We start from the raw sequence: 7,508 nt of genomic DNA, 5'->3' as shown, positions 1-7,508 counted from the left end.
TGTCTCTTGCCTCAATCTATGCTCAATGACTCTCTCCCAGAGCTTCATTGTATGACTCATTAGCTTAATACCCCTATAGTTCATGCAATTTTGTACGTCGCCCTTATTCTTGTAGATAGGCACCAAAGTGCTCGTTCGCCACTCATTTGGCATCTTCTTCGTTTTCAAAATCCTATTGAAAAGGTCAGTGAGCCATGTTATACCTGTCTCTCCCAAAAGTTTCCACACTTCGATTGGTATATCGTCTGGGCCTATTGCTTTTTTATGCTTCATCTTCTTCAAAGCTACAACCACTTCTTCCTTCCGGATTCGACGATAAAAAAAGTAGTTTCTACACTCTTCTGAGTTACTCAACTCCCCTAAAGAAGCACTCATTTCATGTCCTTCATTGAAGAGATTATGAAAATAACCTCTCCATCTGTCTTTAACCGCGTTCTCTGTAGCAAGAACCTTTCCATCCTCATCCTTGATGCACCTCACTTGGTTTAGGTCCCTTGTCTTCTTTTCCCTTGCTCTAGATAGTTTATAGATATCCAACTCTCCTTCTTTGGTATCTAGTCGTTTATACATATCGTCGTAAGCCGCTAACTTAGCTTCTCTGACAGCTTTCTTCGCCTCTTGCTTCGCTTTTCTATACCTTTCACCATTTTCATCGGTCATCTCCTTGTATAAGGCTTTACAACATTCCTTCTTAGCCTTCACCTTTGTTTGTACCTCCTCATTCCACCACCAAGATTCCTTTTGGTGTGGGGCAAAGCCCTTGGACTCTCCTAATACCTCTTTTGCTACTTTTCGGATACAACTAGCCATGGAATCCCACATTTGGCTAGCTTCCCCCTCTCTATCCCACACACATTGGGTGATTACCTTCTCTTTGAAAATGGCTTGTTTTTCTTCTTTTAGATTCCACCATCTAGTCCTTGGGCACTTCCAAGTCTTGTTCTTTTGTCTTACTCTTTTGATATGTACATCCATCACCAACAAGCGATGTTGATTAGCCACGCTCTCTCCTGGTATAACTTTGCAATCCTTACAAGTTATACGATCCCCTTTCCTCATTAGAAGAAAATCTATTTGTGTTTTTGACGACCCACTCTTGTAGGTGATCACATGTTCTTCTCTCTTCTTAAAGAAGGTGTTGGCTAAGAAGAGATCATATGCCATTGCAAAATCCAAGATAGCTTCCCCATCCTCGTTTCTCTCCCCAAAACCATGGCCACCATGAAAACCTCCATAGTTGCCTGTCTCTCTGCCCACGTGTCCATTTAAATCTCCTCCTATAAATAACTTCTCCGTCTGACCAATTCCTTGCACCAAGTCTCCAAGATCTTCCCAAAATTTCTCCTTCGAACTCGTATCCAACCCTACTTGAGGTGCGTACGCACTAATCACATTGATAAGTTCTTGTCCTATTACAATCTTGATTGCCATGATTCTATCTCCTACCCTCTTGACATCTACAACATCTTGTACCAAGGTCTTGTCCACGATGATGCCAACACCGTTTCTCGTTCTATTTGTGCCCGAATACCAAAGTTTAAACCCTGAGTTTTCTAGATCCTTTGCCTTACTACCAACCCACTTAGTTTCTTGTAGGCACATAATATTTATCCTTCTCCTCACCATAACTTCCACTACTTCCATAGATTTTCCCGTTAAGGTTCCTATATTCCACGTTCCTAAACGCATTTTGCTCTCTTGAACTCTACCCTTCTGTCCTAGCTTCTTCACCCTCCCCCGTCTAATAGGATCAAAGTACTTCTTTTGTGTGTCCCGGGTAAAGTTGATAGGAGCATATGCTCCCAAACAACTTTGAGTGGAGTCGTTCGAAAAGAAGTTTCTATGGCCCCCTTGCTCATTTAACACTGCATCCGGGTGCCGATGGAGATACAGCGACCCTTGCTCACTTATCACTGTGCTCGGGCCACACAGCGCGCCACTTACGGGTGACGCCCTAGCTTTAGCGCGATTTTGTTCTGGATTCATTTTCATAAGGATTCGCGTTGGGTTTTGTGGGTTATTAACTGGTATTTTAAATTGATCAGCTATGTCATTTAGAAACTGTATCCAAAAACGTTTTTGTATTGAAAAAAATAAAAAATAAAAAATGCAAAAAGTATAAAAATAATGAAAGAACGGCACGGTCAGAAAAACAATGAAAAGAAGGGAAAGGTTAGCCTTCCCAAGCTTTCAGCCACAGGACCCAATAAATTAAAAAAAAAACGCAGACAGTCAAAGACGCATTCCCAGAAAGTTCAACGACATGAAACACTATAATTATTAGGCTTTCAGAGCATTGGGAAAACATAATGTAAAATTTGCAATTATATTATCACACTTTTATGGTTTTAGATTGTGAAATATATTACATAAATATATCAATTATTTATATGATCAAATATATCAAATCAAATGTATAATCACTATCAAACTTATGAAATTTAATCCTTTCAAAAAAAAAAAAACTTATGAAATTTAAATTGGGAAAAAGTAATAAGAAAATATGGCATGTGAACCAAAGACAGGTACGATGTCGTTGTCCTAAAATCGTAGACGCCTCCCTACGTGCAGGTTATGGCAGTGCCTACAACTCTAAGATACAACCCAAAGCCTCACAGAATGCCTGATCTGATATGCACGTCAACCGCAGATGGGATTACCAAGTAGTAATCAATTGCCCAAGAATTATGAAGTATGAATGTAAATAGATCGACATAGTGAGAATTGAGGGAGACAGAGAAGTTTTAAGCATATTTGTTTTGTGTCTGAGGTTTCATATTTAAAGAACTTCTCATACACTTTTAGAAAAAGATTATGACTCTTCAAATAAAACACAACTCTTAAATATTAAAAATAAATAAAATAAAATAATAATAAATTTTGAATCTTTAAAATAAAAATAATTATAATAATCAACAGACGTCGCCTTACAGATTTTGTGTTTGATGCAATAGCACCAACTACCTCACCCTCGGATGAGCTAAAAATCCCCACAAAATCCAGCCAAATTTGTTGTAGTTGTTTGGTCGTTTTCTGTGCAGAAGATTAGTTGTTCGTGTATTCATCCATCGACAACAAGATCCATAAAGTCGTTAGACAACACTATCAATAACGAAATACTTTCACATGTTGCCCTACCTGCAATATGGTACATGATATACATTACTTTTTCTATAAAAATGGCAACTTATGTGAAACAAGTTAATCGATACCATGACATATTAGTCCAATAATGTAACACTCTGTAACAGGAGACTTGTACATGGTCTAGATTAATGGACTAGGACAGTACAGTAACAATGAACTCATTTGATGTAAGTTCATCTCCTCTGTAAGAAGAAAAAGAATAGCTAAGTCGTGGTTTAATTATTGAGAGCTATAACAAAAAGGGTTTGGATTAAGTTTAATTTAACCAAAAATCATCATATACTATTATTTAATTAAAAAGGTTGCACATTTAATCATAAGGACAAAACTAATCGATTTTAGGGTGTCTCACAAACATTTAACATACATGGGCTGAATTAAAAGTCCAAAACGAAATAAATAATTTTTCCACCCTTGCCCCCAGCAGAAATCTCATCCTATCAACCATTTCTATTAGAAATAAACTTCTCTTTATTTACAAGTATGCCATTTTATCAGCCAATTCCTTCTCTCTTATTTTTTGTGTCTTTTTTTTTTTTTCCCCTCTTGTCATCCCCCCTTCCTCATGAAAGGGAAGTAAAACCCAACATGGGTGAAGGAAAAAGAGAAGTAAAATCAAACTGATTTCATTTTTGGGTTATTCAAATATGGAACAATGTTTCTCCTTTATTATTTTAGAAAGTCTTTATTGTTTTTCCCCTTTGCTGGAAAAAGTCTATACTGATTGTTGGCGTTAATGTCAAAACTAATTTTAATGGTGAGGCAGCTTGGGTTTCCTAGTTAGAAATTTAAATGGTCACACTATTATAGTTGGGTGATTTCCTTTCAAGATCATTGTTCAGGCCATAAAGAAACATGTTTAGATTCCTTAGAGATTTGCTTCAGTCATACAAGACATTTGACATCTTCTTCACCAAATTCGTCAAAAAGTGAATTTGGTTGCAGAGGTTCTGCGGCTGTTTGTCATTTTTATGATCACTCTTATATCTAGTTCAATAACTTTCTCAATTCAAAGTTTGTTTTGGAATTAATTATATTATATAAAATTTTAAAAAAAATGTGAATTATTTTGGTTCAGTTTCATAAATAATGTGGGTTATTTTGCTATAGTTAATGTGGATTATCTTGGTTTAGTTTCATAAATAGTGTGAGTTATTTTGCTATAGTTCCATAAATAGTGTGAATTATTTTGGTTCTGTTTTAAAAAGTGTAGGCTATTTTGCCATAGTTCCAGAACTAGTGTGGGTTACTTTAGTTCAGTTTCATAAATAGTGTGGATTATTTACCGTTTGGTACGTGGGACGTGAAGGAACGCAATGAGACGAGTTGTTCCATCCCACGTTTGATGCGCAAAAAACAATGGAACACACTGTTCCGCGAAATGAAATTTGGTTACTTTTTCGTTCCACCTTCCCCCTGAAACGACTCGTTCCACACTCGTGGAACACAAAATTATAATTTTTTCAGACAACAATACCCTTACTATTTTTCTTTAATTCCACTATCACACTCCCTCTCTCTCCCCGTATCCTTTCTCTCTTCTACCCTCTCTCTCTTCGGTAGCCTCCTCCTCCTCCACCACAAACCCAGTTGCATCTTCCTCGACCTCAACGCTCCCTCCACCACAGACCCACGTTCTGGGGAGTTCACGGCGGTTCCTCTTTATCTTTGTCCCATCTTTTTCTCTGCCGCTGCCTTTTCCCTTAGCCTTCCCCCTCATCCTCTCTCGTAGCAGCTGCATCTCCATCTTCGATCTCGATCTCGATCTTCTCCTGTAACAGCTGCATCTCCAGGTTCGATCTCGATCTTCTTCTATAGCCGCTGCATCTTCCAGGTTCGATATTGATCTCTATAGATCTTTTAATTTTACTTTTTCGATTAGGTTTTACTTTTTCGTTTTCTTCCATTGAAAATTTCAATTTTTCTGGGAAATGATTGTTATTTATCTGATAATAGCTTCAGTTTGCAATTATGTGAAAGGAAAATGGGTTGTTGGACCATAAGAAGCCGCTGTATTATGGGCATGGTTGTAAGTAATGACTGTCAAGTATGTGGTCTTGCCGAATGACACAACGCACGGATTTTTCATATGAGAAGGTTTCATGGCAGCCAAAAGATTGTCAAATGGAAGAATTTGAAGGCTCTAAGTTCTTGAAAAGGTTTAAAATGTTAAAATTAAGCAGTTTCGACCATGTGCAAGGTTTCTTTTTATTACTATCTTGAATCTGGTGTGATGTGACCATAGCCCCCTAGTTTTCAAAAATCTGATCTATAATGGTTGTTTCTCCTATATATTGAATCCATTATGGGCTCAAGTTAACGAATTTCTCAAGTTGTGGTGTTTTGGTTAGTACATCTCTTCATAGACCATTAGTCTTTCTGCACTTGATCTTGCTAAGGCTTGCAGCAGTTTCCAAATAAGGGACACCTCATAAGCTACCTTGCATTTTAATTTCTCTTGTCTATTCATCTATTTGAAGAATTTAAGGTTTTTAACCTTATTTGAGGAATTAAATAAGCCAAGTTGGGAAATTGGGTTTTCTGTACGAGGCAGATTTTCTGAATTGGTCATATACCAACTTTAATTTCTAATACAATCTGGCTTGCATGCATTTTTATTTCCAGCTAGAGGCTTGACCGTATTTGAGAAATCCTTGCAGCTCCATGTGGGCAATTTGTGTTTGAAAATTTGCCTGAATGAATTGAGAAATCTTGTGGAAGTTGCATGTTTAGTGAGCTTATATGCCTCAACTTGAACTCGTAGACTATACAATTATACAATGCTCACGCTCAATGGGTACCTGTGTATTTCTGGGATTCCTTTTTTGTTGCTATATCTCCCAATCAAGAGTACGATGGCTCCTTTTTTGAAGGCTATGTGAATCAACAAACCACATTACCTTTGTTCTTTAGGCAATATGAAAGAGATTTGGAGAACTGGTTTGAAAGGGAAATAGAAGCAAACTTTTCTGATTTTGATTTGTGTAGTTTTTCTGTTTATTATTACTTACCAATGCTCTTTGCTTTTCGTTTTATGGGTCTCCATGTATGTTGTTGCAGCACATTAGTTCTGTTGGGATTGTAGGGATAAGTTAGTTGGTTAGTAGCTTATGAGTGAAGCAAAGAATACTTGTATAAATAACAAACACCTCTCTCCCTCTGTAATTCATTCATTGTTCAAGTAATACAATTTTTAGTCATTCACTTTCTCTTTCTAAATTCTCTGCCATTGTTTTTCGTTTTGCTTCTTCAACAATCTACAAAAGATAATCATGGTATTGTTATATGTGTTCAAATATGAACAAGTTCAAAAAAAAAAAAAATGTCTCCTCCCGTCCCACGCATAAACATTGTACCAAACAACAGACAAAACATAGGTAAGTTAGTCATTCAATCTTTGGGTTCAGTTCCGTCGAGGGCGTACCAAACGCAAAACGGAACAATCGTCTCGTTTCATCCTGCGCGTACAAAACATAACACGGAACCTCCGTCCCGTCCTGTCCCGTCCCATTTTGTTCCATCCTGTCCCGTCTGCGTACCAAACGGTACCTTATAGTTCCAAAAATAGTGTGGGTTACTTTGATTCAGTTTTATAAATAGTGGGGGTTATTTTGATTCAGTTTCATAAACAGTGGGGGTAATTTTGTTATAGTTCCAAAAATAGTGTAAGTTATTTTTATTCAGTTTTATAAATAGTGTGAGTTATTTTGTTATAGTTCCAGAAATGGTTGCGATAGTTCCAAAATAGTGTGAGTTATTTTGGTTCAGTTCCATAAACAATGTGGATTATTTTGTTATAGTTCCAGAAATAGTATAGGTTATTTTGATTTAGTTTCATATATAGTGTGGGTTGTTTTGTTATAGTTTCAAAACTAGTGTGAGTTATTTTGATTCAGTTTCATAAATAGTGTGGGTTATTTTATTACAGTTCCAGAAATAATGTGGGTTAGTTTGCGATAGTTCCATAAATAGTGTGAGTTATTTTGGTTCAGTTTCATAAACAGTGTGGGTTATTTTGTTATAGTTCCAGAAATAATGCGGATTATTTTGATTCAGTTTCATAAATAGAGTGGGTTATTTTGTTTAATTCCAGAAATAGTTTGGGTTAGTTTGCTTTAATTCCAAAAATAATGTGAGTTATTTTGGTTAAGTTTCATAAACAGTGTGGGTTATTTTGTTATAGTTCTAGAAATAGTGTGGGCCATCTCAATAATATAGGAAATGTGATGGGTAAAGTCAATTAAGCTGTAAGGAAAATGAAACTAAAACCTAACATAGATTTTTAGTTTTTGGTTTTTATTTTCTTGCTAGAAATAGAGACTTACATGAACAAGAGGGATGAATAAGGATATAGAAAAGGT

At 36.5% G+C, this 7,508-nt stretch overlaps 1 long non-coding RNA gene across 1 annotated transcript; it reads left to right on the top strand.

Moving 5' to 3' along the window:
* Positions 1 to 4,464: 4,464 nt before the first annotated feature.
* On the top strand, positions 4,465 to 6,351 carry LOC126621353 (uncharacterized). Its single transcript, XR_007622893.1, has 2 exons — positions 4,465 to 4,981; positions 5,104 to 6,351. It is a non-coding gene; the product is annotated as an uncharacterized LOC126621353 (long non-coding RNA).
* The last annotated feature ends 1,157 nt before the right edge of the window (positions 6,352 to 7,508 follow it).

This window comes from Malus sylvestris, chromosome 5, assembly GCF_916048215.2.
Source record: "Malus sylvestris chromosome 5, drMalSylv7.2, whole genome shotgun sequence".
NCBI classification, from domain to species: Eukaryota; Viridiplantae; Streptophyta; class Magnoliopsida; order Rosales; family Rosaceae; genus Malus; species Malus sylvestris.
The sequence above is the reverse complement of the archived record's forward strand: the minus strand, read 5'-3'. Positions and strand labels throughout refer to the sequence as shown.